The sequence below is a fragment of the Chrysemys picta genome, chromosome 3, assembly GCF_011386835.1.
Source record: "Chrysemys picta bellii isolate R12L10 chromosome 3, ASM1138683v2, whole genome shotgun sequence".
In the NCBI taxonomy this organism is placed as follows: domain Eukaryota; kingdom Metazoa; phylum Chordata; order Testudines; family Emydidae; genus Chrysemys; species Chrysemys picta.
Genome location: NC_088793.1, coordinates 200,618,340 through 200,633,119, shown reverse-complemented (window position 1 = coordinate 200,633,119; position 14,780 = coordinate 200,618,340). Strand labels below are relative to the sequence as shown.

Genomic DNA, 14,780 nt, shown 5'->3' with positions numbered 1-14,780 from the left:
TTTTCATTTTCCGTTGCACTTGCTAAAAAGAGAAATAGTCACCTAAACAAACCAGAGAGGCTTAATTCAGACTAAACAGGGAGCTTTATTTTTCAAATTAGGTCCAGGTTTATTAAGAAACGTTAAATTTGCGAGCACTTCTAACAGGATAAACAAAAGCTGTAGTCACGAGTAGCCATTTATCTCCAGAGTCATTAAAACATGGCATGTGTTATGTTTAAATTTTGTCTTGATTTATTAATTGACCCAATGAGTGTTGGAAATTAAGGGATACATTGAGTCTTTCATGCACTTAAGAACACCAGGGGGATGTAAGAACTGCTGTTCTGAGTTAGCCAGAATTCCTCCTGCGCCCCCACCCCCGCCTCCAGGCAATGCACATTGGGGCTGCAGCTACATCACTCTCTGTGAGGGTACTGGATGATCTGATGCCTACATTGAGCCCCCAGAGGCTGCTTTAGCAGCTCCTGCAAGGTGCCCCCCCAAAATTGGAGAGCCTGTGTCTGAGGTTCCTGGGCTACAAAAGCTGGCCCTGGGCGGCTGTGATGGAGACTGTGAATAACCTGTGAGATTCAGGGGAAACTGTCAGGACCCATTTTCAGTCCTGGACCCATTTTACATTTTGAAGCATACACTTTGCAACCACATGGCTTAAAAATAAATGCCTCGGAAGCTGAGGTCAGCATTCAGGCTTACAGGGGCTCAAAATGTGGGGGTGGCAGAGGCTGAGTGGTGGGTAGGCCCCAAACGCCAGCTCTGCGACCTTGGCCCATTCCTCTAGTTTTAAGCCCAACAGTCATGCTTTTCTAAGGCTTGTCCCCAGTCTGGTACTGAGACAAGACTGGACATGGTTTTGTGTGGTGTCGAGTATGTTGCCTCGGTTCCAGAAATCCCAGAATGTTTGGTGTTCTAAGGATGCATTGACAGCCACCCTACTGCAATCAGAGTTTGCCCTTGAAAGGAAAAAAGGCATTTACGTCAACTTGTCGATGGCTCTCAGCATGGTATATAGGTAGAAAAACTCCTGCAGGAGTGGCGTGCAAAGTGCCCCCTTATTTTCATAGATCTGTTTTTCGTGACTCCTGGCTTTATTCTCACTGATGCCCGTCCAAGTATTTTTCAGAAAGAATGGACCTCTGAGTAGTTTTGGTTCTTGGAAAAATTCAGTGATCCTCTTCCAGACTGTGCTCAGACATACCTGTGCTCAGAGATTAGTGTCCCAAGAAACTGTATGAAAAAGATGAATCTAAAATGAATTATCCTGGGGGGCACATCTCAACTGTGGGCTAATAGTATGCAAGAGAGTGTCAAATTGTGGCAGCATGGTACTGTGGGTACTGTTTCTCAGCAGTGCCTTAGTCTCCTCTTCAAACATGAGCTAGACATGTAGGTCCAGATTTTTAAAGCTTTTGGGGAATTACTGTGCTCTGCGTCATAATGCCAAACTGACGTAGGACCCTAAAACTCATTTTCAAAAGGGATTTAGGCATTCGGGAGTCATTCAGTGGTAAAAGGTAATTGATGGCGTATCTATTTTCATGCTCAAAGTCCCGCACTTTGGAGTGTGTTGGCTACTTGGGCATCTAGCTGTCTATTTTCATTGATTAACTGATGTAATTTTAGATGGTAGCTGAAAGTGTGGCCCTGAACATTTGCACTTGACATTTCAAATTAGCAATATTGAGCCTTGCAATATTCCCCTTTATCTTTTTAAAGGATATGCTGTGGCCATCACAATATATGGCGATATACGTATCTCCTAGAACTGGAAGGGACCCAGAAAGGTCATCAAGTCCAGCCCCCTGCCTTCACTAGCAGGACCAAGTACTGATTTTGCCCTAGATCCCTAAGTGGCCCCCTCAAGGATTGAACACACAACGCTAGGTTTAGCAGGCTAAGGCGCAAACCACTGAGCTATCTGTCCCCCAAATACTTCTGTGATTCTGAACAGTACAAGTTTAAGGTCTACAATCCATACCCATAAGTGCCTTTAAACAATAGCTGGGGTTTTATTTGCTTGAAGATCAGTCCATCACAAGTGCCTGCTAACTAAATCTGTCACTCTGCCTTCATTTTAAACGTGGCCCTGTACGTTCATTAATCACCGCGTCGAACCATTCAGCCTTGCTCTTCGTCCCATGCAGTAAATGTTAGTAATGAAATTGTTTCCCACATGACTTTAAATGCCATTGCTAAAGCAGAGTGAATTTTAAAATGTCAACTCTGCTTAACCTTATGTTTAGACTAGGAGTCGTGTTAAAGAAATAAACTGTACAGGAACTGAAGTTTTAACATTTATTGAAATAAATCCCAGTAGCCTTTGCCAGCAACAAGAAACTTGGCCCTGTAATGTGTGCTTTCAAAGGAATACCCAGGCTTAGGGTGTCCTTTCTGGGATATGTGTTTTGCATAAGAGAGAGCTCGCGGATTCAGCCTGAACATGTCAGGTCCTTAGGTACTGTATATGTTTCTTTTATTAAAGTGCTGTATAGTGTCAATGTCATTTTTGTGGTTAAATATTCATTTACTTTGTCTTCTGGTCATCTGTGTTCTGCTCTTTTAAGGATTTCTTATAATTTACAGATGTTCTTCCTTGTTTAAATCCAAAGAACTTCTGCTCCTGAGGTGAGCCAGGACCTTAGGCAGATTTAACTAATGCAGCAAGCCCCTGATTCCATTCAATCATCATGTTTGTTTCATCCCTTACGACATTAATTATATCACTTAGCTCTTTTCGTCATCAAGGTGCCTTTGTGCCTCTTATTAAGTCCAAGTTGTTGTTATTTCTTTAACAACGAGCATGCTGAAGGTATGTTCAAATTCTTCCTGTTTTACAGACGGGGTGCAGAAGCTGAGAGTTTAGGTGACTTGCCGAAGGCTTTGGGGAGGACCATTGTCAGACCTGGGATTAGAACTTGAGGTCCTAGCTCCTGGTCTGCGCTCAGATTGCCTGCATTACCTTCTGTTCCTGTTGCATATGAACTTTAAACGCAAAATGGAACACTATGTTTCCAGTAAGAACAGTAACACAGAAACAAACCAAAGTCGCGACACCAGTGCCGCACGTCTTTAACAACCAAAAATCAGCTCAAAATCATCTTTTGCTCTCATCAGGCTGTCTGCCATCTCCCAGCACTCCCTTGGGGCTTCTCAGCCATTGCAACATGCTGAAGAGCAACACCAATAGTTGACTAGTTCTGCAGGTGTTTCTTCTCGTGCCTGGAAACAGGCTGAATGCTTTCATGGGCACAGCTAATACAGAATCACAGTACTGACTGAAAATCTCCAGGGAAATCTCATGTCTCCTCTTCCTGGATGCACCCACGAACAACTCAAATAAAAACTCCGTAGCTGGGTTTGGCTCTGCAGCAGCAGAACTCCTAGTTTTCTTACCACTGAACACCAGATAAAAAGGCAGACAAGGAAAAATTGTTCCACAGCACTAGAGGACCTTATTTTCAGGCAGCCATCTCTTCAGTTGTGGGTGCTTGGTACTTTTGAGAATCATTTCTTAAATGTCTCAAACTTCCTTCTTTTAGGCAATCTTCACTCACTATGGTTCAGTCCTTCAAGATGCTTACCACTCTGACCCTGATCCAACCTAACTTTAAGCAGGTGTGTTGTTCCATAAAAGTTAGTGATGAGCTCTGTGGGATAGATGCTTGAATAGTCGGCATTTAGCGTACGGTTTACCACCGACTACCAGAATATTCCGAATAGCCCTGTAGTTAACAAAACATTATTATTATGTAGGCACAATAATGCTCCACTCAAATAATTCAGGACTTTCTCTTGGTATCATCCGGGAGTTCTGAGGGAATGTCGTGCAGAAAGGGTTTTCCTAAAGTGTGAATCTCCGTGTTGGAACGCTGTTGCAGAAATGTGCAGTTGAGAAATATACCATTAAGCTCTTGAGACGTGAAAAGGAGCCCACAGATCAGTTACTGGGAAAATAGAACTTCGGTGCTGAATTCCCATTTCGTTTCCCTCTACTGTTGCCCAATAATACTGAAAAATAATTGACCATTCCTCACCACTGACACTTGAACCAATGGAAGTTAAAACTTCTGGGCACGTCACCCCCAATCTTATTTCTTTGACTGGTAAGTGCACTATACATCTCTTAACCAAATTACATGCATTGCCTGAAAGCTTTTGAAATACCAGTTCCAGAGGAGAGGATGCAAATAAGCCACATAAATACAGACCGCTAATAGGTTTGTCTTTATTAATAAGCATCTATCCGCTAGTGTCAGTTCTAGCCATTCCACCTCATCCCCTTAGCCTGAGAAGTGGCAGTCTTCTTATCCTGAATCAGCTCTGCTTCTGAATCATTATCAAATGTTATTCCCAAAATATCTGCTGTAGGACTTGACATCACCTGCAAAGCTCCTGGAAAAGGAAGTCCCCATCCTCAAGCCTGTATAATCTATATGTTAGTGTCAGCTTCAGCTGCAGGTAAATGGTGTGTGTGTGTGTGTGTGTGCGCACGCACACACTCAAAATGTACTAACATTATCACATGTGCATGAGGGAACATTTGATTGCTCTATCTAAATCTCGATCTCTACTGTCCATGCATTTTAGGTGTGCAATCACCTGTTACTGTATGCTGCCCACAATAGATCCTAAGAGAAACAATCCAACAGTGGACTCGAGGACAAGATTATCTTTTTAACCCAGACTGTGCTTCTATAACTTCGCTTTCTACATATCCACCAAAGGAATATACACTGCTGGAATTTACATGACCTGTAGCCAATTAATATAAAGTATGGTGGAATATTATGCAACAAGGCCAGCCATAAATAAATAAAGTTCACGGTATCAAATACAATGCCGGAAAGAATCCTCCCATTTACCCATGTTCAAATACCTCCCACAGACTACTTAGCATTTCGGTAATAAGCAGTGGCTGAATACTGGAGATGAGTTTCAGGTACACCCTTCAAATATGGTGTACAAGTAATACACTGCCCGAGGCACTTCTGTTATCTATGGCATTTCTAAGCTCTCTGCTTAATTGGGAAATATTAAATGGTCATGTATGTTTACCAACAACTGTTCAATACAAATTCTTTCTTTCTTTCTCTCTCTTTCAGCTACTCCATTTTAGCATTATTATTATTAAACTAAATTCAGGGAGTGTTTTTTAGGAGGAATATAGAGTAGTTCAGATTTTTTTTGTCCCCCAAATATTGGGGGAATTCCTCACAGCAGGATGCAGTGCAGATTTATACTGTATTTCAAAGCCCATCCTGATAATTAACAGCAAACAGTTGAGGATAATGTGCATCCGGGTGTGTGTGTGTGTGTGTGTGTGTGTGTGTGTCTCCAGTTTATATTTGCTGAGCTTGTCCTAATGTTTTCATGCTCCTCTATTTAGAATGTTTAGTGCTTTCTTTAAAGCACAGTCTGAAAGCCCATGAAATCAAATGTCAAGATATCCTACCTGAAGTGAAGAAAACAAAAGATAAAAGTGAGATATAAGTGAAGCAAAAGAAAAATAAAGCACTGCATTACAAAAGCAAACGGATGTTTCAGCTAAATACATAATTTGTGAGAGAATGAGACAATGCCTGTAACCTTGATTTCTCTGCTGGGTTTTCTATCCTTACACTATAGAGTTGTTTAGTACCAAAGGCCTGATTCTGATCTCCTTTATGTTAGTGCCGTGGCAGTAGGAAACTGTGCTAGTCTGGTCGTTTTAGGGAGAACTACTAAGGCACAATGAACCCATTTCTGAACTTTCACATTCCACTGGGTGCAATGGACTTGTTTTCTATGCTTTCTAAAGGATTTACCCTACAGCTGTGAATGTCCCATAACACATGACTGATGGCTTTGATTAACCCAGCAGCCAGTCAGTCTGATCCCGTCTTTGCCATGGTTATCCACCAGAAAGGAAGTGCTGTGGGTTGAGTACCATTACCAGATCTTTGGTTCAGTGGCATGGCAAACTAGTGAGAAGGGAAAGAACAATGCTTCATGCCACAGATACAAAGTAAAACCCGATTCTTCCCGCCTTTGCCTGTGTGCCCAATTACTCCTTGGTGACTTGCCCAGTGGCCAGTCCTGGACCTGGACTTCCTCTTAACCCATCCAGTTACAGCTCCCAGAACCAAGTAATTGGTTGCACTGGCCACCTCTGCTGAGCCAATTGCGCTCCTGCTGTAAACCATCAAAAGGATTCTCAATTGCTTGCTGCTAACTCAAGAGGAACTGCCATTTAATGGATATCATTACAGGGATTATAAATAGAACCTTTAAAGAATCCAGATGCGCTCCTCACAGCTGTTACTATTTTTAACTTTAAATTCTGACGTATGAGTTATTTAACTCTCGGACACAAATTACTTTTGTTCATAAAACGTTTAATGCATTAAGTAATGCAGTATAATGAGCTTATATGGTATCATAAAACGAGAACCTTTGCCCCATATACTGTAGCAAGAATCTAATATTGCTAGCTTCATTGTTTTATTCTCACTTAACTACTCCATTTTGAACGTGAAGAGGCCAACATTTTATATTTTCTTAATGGTAGCAATGTAATTTCATAGGTACAGTCAGTTTTGTGGCTACATTTGCAAATAGCTTGAAATCTAAAAGGATGCCATTTTCATCCAGTTTTTAGTTTTGTCTTCTGTTTTCCTTTTCTTCTGCCAAATGGTGGTGATATTCCAGGGATCCAAACACCCCATTTTGTGTGTAGTGCACATTAGACAAAAAGGTGTTGGTTATGTCTAATGCACTCAGAAGTGTGCCACACGCACATGGTCGTTTTATGAACCCAAGAGAGACCAGTGAGAGCATAACCTTGGTGCGCAAACATGGCTTGTTCACTCAGAGTGGGCATGGTCTTTTAAAACGCTGTGGCCAACTACCCTGTACTCAGGGTGACCCCTGCTAAGAGCTTCATGTAAAAAGTCACAAGTTAAAGCTGCTAAGTGGCGTTTTAACTTGCAGCTCAGCCTCTTCACATGTGGAACTGCAGCAGGTGTTGGTGCCACTGAAAGCAGTGGGAGTATGTGAGGGCAGAGCAATGGGTATAACTGAGGGTAGCATTTGGCCTAGTCTTCCAATTCCTTAAGGGCCTATTCTTGAACCCATTTAAATTCATGGGAGCTTTGTCTTGACTTCACTAGAAGCTGGACTGGGATCTAGGTCCACAAAGTCCCCTCAGTGCAAATGAGTGATGAAGCTGGATGAGTGCTTTGAAAGCAGAGCACGTTTTCTGTACATCACGGGCTTGTCTTCACTACAGAGCTAAATCAGCGCTGCTGCAATCAATGTAGCGGCATCGATTTAGCGGGTCTAGTGAAGACAAGCTCAGTCGATGGGAGAGCACTTTCCCATCAATTTCTTTACTCCACCTCAACGAGAGGCGGAAGCAATGTCGGTGGGAAAGCGTCTCCCGTCGACATAATATAGCGTGGACCCCATGGTAAGAAAATATAAGCTACGTCGACTTGAGTTATGTTACTAACGTAACTCAAATTGAGTAGCTTAGATTGACCATCAGCTGTAGTGTAGAATGAGTAACACTTCAACTAGAATCCTCCCAGTTAAGAAAGGCTGGTAGGAACATCCCTTTTGGCTGGAAAAGATGCTATAGCAGCAAAATGTCCAGTAGCAATGACCAACCTGATTCAACAGTAGCCAGATCTAGAAGCAGAAAGAGCTATGTAATACTGCTACTTGAGGAGTGGGGGTGGAGGGCAAGAATCGTTCTAAAACATGGCAACCTGTTTTGAAGCTGCTAAATATATTTTGCCTGTGGCTATGGGTATTGGCTTCAGAGCTGAAAGGGTTAAAGGAAGAAGGTATGAAAGGATCCCATCCAACGTCACCCATGGTAGGAGACAATGAACTATAAATGAGTAACTTACACACAGCCTGGGTCCAAATGTTGTTTGTAATGGAATTACTAACAAAAAAAGACAAATGGTGCTTCTCTAGAAATAAATCTGTTCTTTTGCATTTGGGGATTTGTGACCAGCTACGTTAAGAGAGCAATGAAGGTTTTGAAAGCAAAAGGATAACAATAAAAAAAATTCATGAAGTACTAGTGCTAACGCAACATTAAAGTTGTAAAAAACAAGCCCTGAAAAGTCAGGAGATTCCAGGAGGAAGATGTCTCTTGTAATGCTGACCTTGACTGTGTTGCCCATCCCATGTATTTTAGGGCCCAGTAATGAACACATGAAAGTATACATTTGAGATGGGAACATAGTAATAAGAAAGACTACATGCGTATAACATCAACAAGTTAACATTTAAGGGTAAAGTTTTATTTCTGGGGAAACAAAGGAAAACTCCTTTATTATATTAAGCTTATTAGTGACTTAGGATGTTAGCTCATGGAACTTTATAATCGCTGACTGTAGCTCATGTAGCATAACCACAACTTTCCGTCAAGCTGCTCAGGCTTTACCATGAGATCTTGGACGTTCCTTCAAGTACAGATGCAGTAAACCTAGATGGACTGAACTCTGATCTTTTTTATTGCTCTTGCTCAATTGAAGATAATACATTTATCCCCAGATTTGACTGACATTTGGGTACGTAAAAGCCTTCCTGGCTTACTTCAGGTCTCTCATTTGCTTCGGTAACTGCCTCTACCAACTTCTCCAGCAGATATAGTTAGTTCCAGAGTTTTAGAGATACAATAGCTCCATTCACTGCAAATATCATACGTTTGTGGCGGCTGTGGCTCTCTTCTGCTAAAGACCTACCAGGTTCATCCACAAAGCTTGTCGCCACCTTTCTCTGGAGCTAATGCGCTTGAGGATTATCAGTATGTATCAATAAACAGCTGGCTGTGTATAGAAGCTCCACCACCCATTGCTAACATAACATAGGAACATAACCGTTATACTGGGTCAAACGAAAGGTCCATCTAGTCCAGTATCCTGTCTTCTGACAGTGGCCAATGCCAGGTGCTTCCGAGGGAATGAACAGAACAGGGAATCATCAAGTGATCCATCCCCTGTCGCCCATTCCCAGCTTCCGGCAAACAGAGGCTAGGGACACTAATAGGTCCATCAATGGCTATTAGCCCTATCTTCCATGAATTTATCTAGTTCTTTTTTTGAACCCTGTTTGTGTCTTTACCTTCACAACATCCTCTGGCAAAGAGTTCCACAGGTTGATTGTGCATCGACCTGATTGATTGCTCCAAAACCACTACCCTTTTGAGCTTGCAAACTTCTCCTGCTCCAGTAGCTGAACTTGTAAATACCTGTAAGCAAAGACCCATGTGTGAATAATTCATAGCAAATAATTTATTCAGCACACTTAGGCTCTTTTCTTGTTTGTGAATTGAACATGAGGCGTTAGAGAGAATCAAATGTATGTATCTTAAATTGGATGGATAATTTCTGAAAATTACTTGTAGATTGTTAATTAACAGTTTGTATTTAATATACAATATACTTCAAGCTGTCTTATCTTTGAACACACATAGAGCCAATGGTATTCTTTTTGTTCCCCAATTGGATGAGTGTAGCTCCTAGAATCTAGTCCCAGTGCGAATACTTGCACTTACAAGTTCAGAACTCACTTACCGAGAATCTTCTATAACATCCACTTTAAATTCACCATTTCTATTATCTTTCCTGCCGGTAAAATCTTTTCTTGGAACATTAATGAAAAGAGGAACAGATGCAGGCCAAGCCAGTTCACGTTTTTATTCAAGCAAAGAGTGAGGTACTGCATTTCCATTAACTGTAGATATGAGCATGTGAAAATGTGTTTGAGTGGAAACTGCTTTTCATCATTAACGACGGAAGCTTTTACCGGCACAACCACTAAAATACTTGGGGTGAGATTCTGTGCTGTGCCTCTAAGGCCTGGTCTACACTTGGGGGGGATCGATCTAAGATACACAACTTCAGCTACGGGAATAGTGTAGCTGAAGTCGACGTATCTTAGATCAACTTAGATTGACTTACTTGGCATCCTCGCGGCGTGGGATCGACGGTCGCCGCTCCCCTGTCGACTCTGCTTCCGCCTCTCGCTCTGGTGGAGTTCCAGAGTCGACGGGGAGCATGTTCGGGGATCGATGTATCGCGTCTCGTCTAGACACGATACATCGATCCCCGATAGATCGATTGCTACCCGCCGATCCGGCGGGTAGTGTAGACATACCCTTAGAAACATAGCACTGAACTTGCGATGCAGTGGCAGGGAAGGCCAATGGTGGCTTTAAGCCATCTTTGCACCTTCTTGATACTAGGCTGTTCTGGAGACTGAAGAGACCCCCAGCATAGGAAAAACAGCTCTGGGGCACTCGGTTATAGCCTCTTTGGGCCACCCTATGGGCGGTAGTGCTGACTGGACTCCCCATATCACCATGTGCTGTGGCTCTCCGCCATTTCCCGAACAAGCCCCCCTATGCCAGAGCTTGTGAAGGGAGCCCTTAAGAGGCAGCCTTACAGCTGTTCCTGCAGAGCCTGCACTGGGGTACCCTCCCCAGGGGCCCCTTTTTGCTACTCTGACTCTTTTATGTGGCATAAAGGAGTCGGAGTTGGGGTGATGAGCTTGCCATTTGCCTTTCCATAACGCCTTTCAGTGGAGGATGGAAAGTGCTTTACCAACAATATCAAAGTCTCGCAGCATCTTTGTGAGGGTGGCATCTTGGGGTTCTAGCGTCCTGAGCTAATTTGATATGGAAATTAAGTTCACAGGTATAGTGTGGTTAGTTTGGTTTTTTTCCCCCTTCCTGCAGACTAAACCTGGTCTCTGAAAGTCAAGCTGTTGTCTTTCTGGATGATGAATGAGCGCCAGGAATAAAAGATTTTGCAGGTTTAAATTCTGTTTCTGAAGTTACATGGCATAGGCCTGATCTGAAGCCAATGAGAGTTTTTCCATTGACTTCAGTGGGATTTGGATCAGGCCCCGTGAAATCACAGTACAGGTACATGTAAATCTAAAATCCTTTCATTTAAGACAAAATCCACTTGTGACATTTGCATTCCTCTTAGCTTCACTGCTGTAAGAATATTTTTACATTTACATTTGTTATCTTTTGGATATCCTTGGTACCGGCCCGTGTTCTGAGGTGTTTTTTTTTTTTTAACATAGTATATGCAAGAAGTTGCTATAATAAACGGAGGTATGTATCTACACTGTGATGGCAATTGCATGCATAGCTTTCTTTTCATCTGAAACTCCCAGGAAGTCCTTTACTACAAACATGTTTTTTGTTGGAGATTAGCATTATAGGAAGCCTTATAACCTTGGTTTTAAAATGATTGTACTAAGATCTATCTATCTATTTGAAGAGTCTTCATTCTTTTTGCAGTCCAAGCTCTTATTGGCTTGGGTTGGAGTCATGCACTTACAAGGCTTGCAGAAGTGGCTGAAAATAAACAGATTGATCGCATGAACCTTACAAATTTAGGAACCCATTTTACTCTGTGATCAACCGTCATGCCAGACACATTGAAATCTTAGTTTTTACATATGAAAGTAATTTCCTTAAGTATGTAAAGCTGAACATTTTTCTTTACAGTGGACATATGGCAAATCCAGTTTACAGGCACATTGTTAGACAGTCCTGTCTCTGGAAAGCACTTAGCTGCAAGTTGCAGCTTCCAGTGGATGACCTTTTCATAGGCCTCTTCCCCTTGTGCTTTATTGCTTAAATAAAAAATATTAATTAAGATGATCAAGGATATGCTTAATAGAAGTCTGAGAATCAGTGACCTAAGAAGAAATGTCTCAGCTGACACTGGCCAGGTGGTGTTGCCTACATGCAATAAATAGGGTGAAATTTAATGTAACCGTAACAAGTGAAAAGTGTTGATGTAGCTATCAGAATCTGGCAGGCTAGACTGATTCCTTTAGTGTCTGAATGTAGTTGGAATAAGGAAGAGAATAATATGAACTTCAAAATGGACAATACAGTTAGAGGTGGAGAAGTTAGATGTCTGGCTTGAGGTTTCCTCTTTATAGGTTGTATACAAAACCATGTCTGTGAGTGCAAGCATTATTAGATGACTCTCCAAGCCACTCAGTGATGCATAATGTGTGTAAAGGCAGAATTGCTTAGTATTCTAGTTTCACTTGATAGGTTTATCTTTAAATGTATTACTGTGTGGCAATTTGTATCACCTTAAAAATATCAGTTAATAAACTATGTTTATCTGAACTCATGCAAATATCATTTCTAAATCATATCGTTACTGCGCAGGCCTGTAATTTTACGTTGGGAAATGCTTTTGGCAAAAGGGATAATTTTTGGACACTATTCGTTGTTGCAAGTTTTTTTACCATATATGGATGCCCATTTGGCCTGTGTTTGTTCCTCTTTTGTTTTCACTTACCAAGAATATTGTAGAGAAAGTTAACGGAAATGGTCAACTTTAACTGACTACTACAGAATATTCTCAGAAAGTGAGGTCTGAACAGGTAAGTGCCAATATGCGCTCTGGAAATTTGATTTTTAAGAGTTATGCTTACCTAGTCAGGGAATGGAAACAATGTTATGGGACCGGTATCCAGTCAACCAACACTACTTGAATTCTGGGTAGTTTTGTACAACATGCACAACATCAGACAGCCAGCTAAATTAGAATGATTTATTAAGGTCCATACCCTGTTGGACGTTGGAGACCTGACACACTTTTTAAGTGTGTGTCACTTTTTAACAAATACAGGTATCTCTGTGCTATTGTACCACTGTCTGACGTAATGAAGCAAATGCTCTTCTGGACCCAGGCTGGACAGCATGGGAGAGAAGAGGACATTAAAAGACAGATTACAGCTCTGCCCAGTCCCAGCCTGTCAGGTGCTTCAAAATGCACCAGCTGGCAGTTGTCCCCAAGGGACCTTGCACCTGTTTAAAATTTCCAGAATGCATCATGCTTCAGTAATGTGTGCTTGCGCACGCGCGCACTCTCTCTTTTCCCCCTCCCCCACCCCCGCATCATGCCCTCTGTGCTCTGGGCTATGAGGAGTGATGAGGGTCCTATGGCCAGATCTACTGCTCTACACCAAATGGGGGAAGTTCTACCAGAGGACTCTTTGGGGGTCGTAAATCTGCTGCTGGGGAGATTTCAAATACCATTACAATGGTGATTACTGTCACTTGTTACCTTTTAGTCCATTGCAAGTCTTATTTGAATAAGTGAAGAACTCATTAGGCATACCTGGAAGATGTGGCAAATTTAATTCGGCCCTGATTTCAGCTCCTGGTGCACAAAAGATGTTGTCGGCCTTGTTTTAGTAGCTTTCCAGGTATCGGGAGTGTAAGACTGCATTTAAAGTAATTTGTTACAGCATTGTGTCCAAAATGAGAATTGTCACTGCCAGCAGCCAATATTGCATGAATTACCCAATTATAATCTTATTTCTGCCAGTGGTTATGAACACTGATCTTGCTGAATCTCTCTGTTCAATAGGTCATTTCCTAGGACATACGTAAAGTCAAGGCAGTAGTAGTGAGCTGTACAAAAACGTGTTATGACTGGTCCTAGCTCTTTCTGCTAAATTACATTTATTAAAAATCCCGTTTCCTGGTTTAGAAACATTTCTGGTCTCTCCATCAAATGGCTTCTGTCTTCTACAGGATTTTCTCTGGTGTTGACGTTTTACTGTAGCCTCCAATCAATGGTCAGATTCAACATCCCTTCCTTTGATCATTGAGCCCCCGATGTGGGTGGTGGTTGAATGTTTTTAAAGAGAATACATCATAAGTGACATACTGTGACGTAATTTTAGATTACTTTAGAGGGTGAGGAGAGGCTTCCATGGAATTCTTGGTGATGGAAATTAAGGGCACGGTGGGGTCTTGGCGATGATGCATTATTATTATTTTATTAACTTGGAGGTCCAACAGAGACCAGAACCCCATTGTGCTCAGTGGTCTACAAACATATGTATGACACAGTTCCTGCCCCTTCCCCTAAATAGACAAGATGGGGGAATGGCAGCACTCCATTTCACGGGTGAGAAGCTGAGGCAGAGAGACTTCCCACACCGTAAATTTGTGATGCAGTCAAGAATTTAACCCCAATCTGTTGGTCTAACTAAGAATTAAACAAGTTCTTTGGTGGTAATTCTTGTGCATTATACCTGAAACTCTTCAATTTTAGGGCCCAGTCCGACTCCCACTAAGGTCGATGGCAAAGACCCATCTGTATTAGCCAATCAGAATTTTAAAAAAATGATTAAAACACGAGGAAATACATTCACCAGGAAAGATATGCATCAATGGCAAGGATGAAACATGATCTCGGGGGGTGCATCCAAACGAGGAGAAAAGTGTGTGTTTGTTTGTTTGTTTTTTTTACCACATATAAAATCTTCCGATGAGGGAAGATTGAAAAAATTGGGTTTGTTTAGTCTGGAGAAGAGAAGACTGAGAGGGGACATAAGTTTTCAAGTACATAAAAGGTTGTTACAAGGAGAAGGGAGAAAAATTGTTGTTCTTAACCTCTGAGGATAGGACAAGAAGCAATGGGCTTAAATTGCAGCAAAGGCAGTTTAGGTTGGACATTAGGAAAAACTTCCTAAGGCCTTGGCTACACTTGCAGATGTACAGCGCTGTGAGTTAAACCTGATTTTGTGCAGCTGAGTAGGGAAAGCGCTGCAGTCTGTCCACATCGACAGCTGCCAGCGCAGTGTCCTGGCCACATTTGCGGCAATTGCAGCGCTATTGGGAGAGGTGCATTATGGGCAGCTATCCCACAGAGCACCTCTTCCCATTCTGGCGCCGTGGGTTGTGGGAAGGGGGCATGCGTGCGGGGGATTCTGGGTCCTGTCCCAATGCC

At 42.1% G+C, this 14,780-nt stretch overlaps 1 protein-coding gene across 2 annotated transcripts in view; it reads left to right on the top strand.

The window, feature by feature from the left end:
* Positions 1-14,780, top strand: part of PLCB1 (phospholipase C beta 1) — a 623,222-nt gene that overhangs the window by 53,690 nt on the left and 554,752 nt on the right. The gene's annotated exons all lie outside the window — the stretch shown is intronic.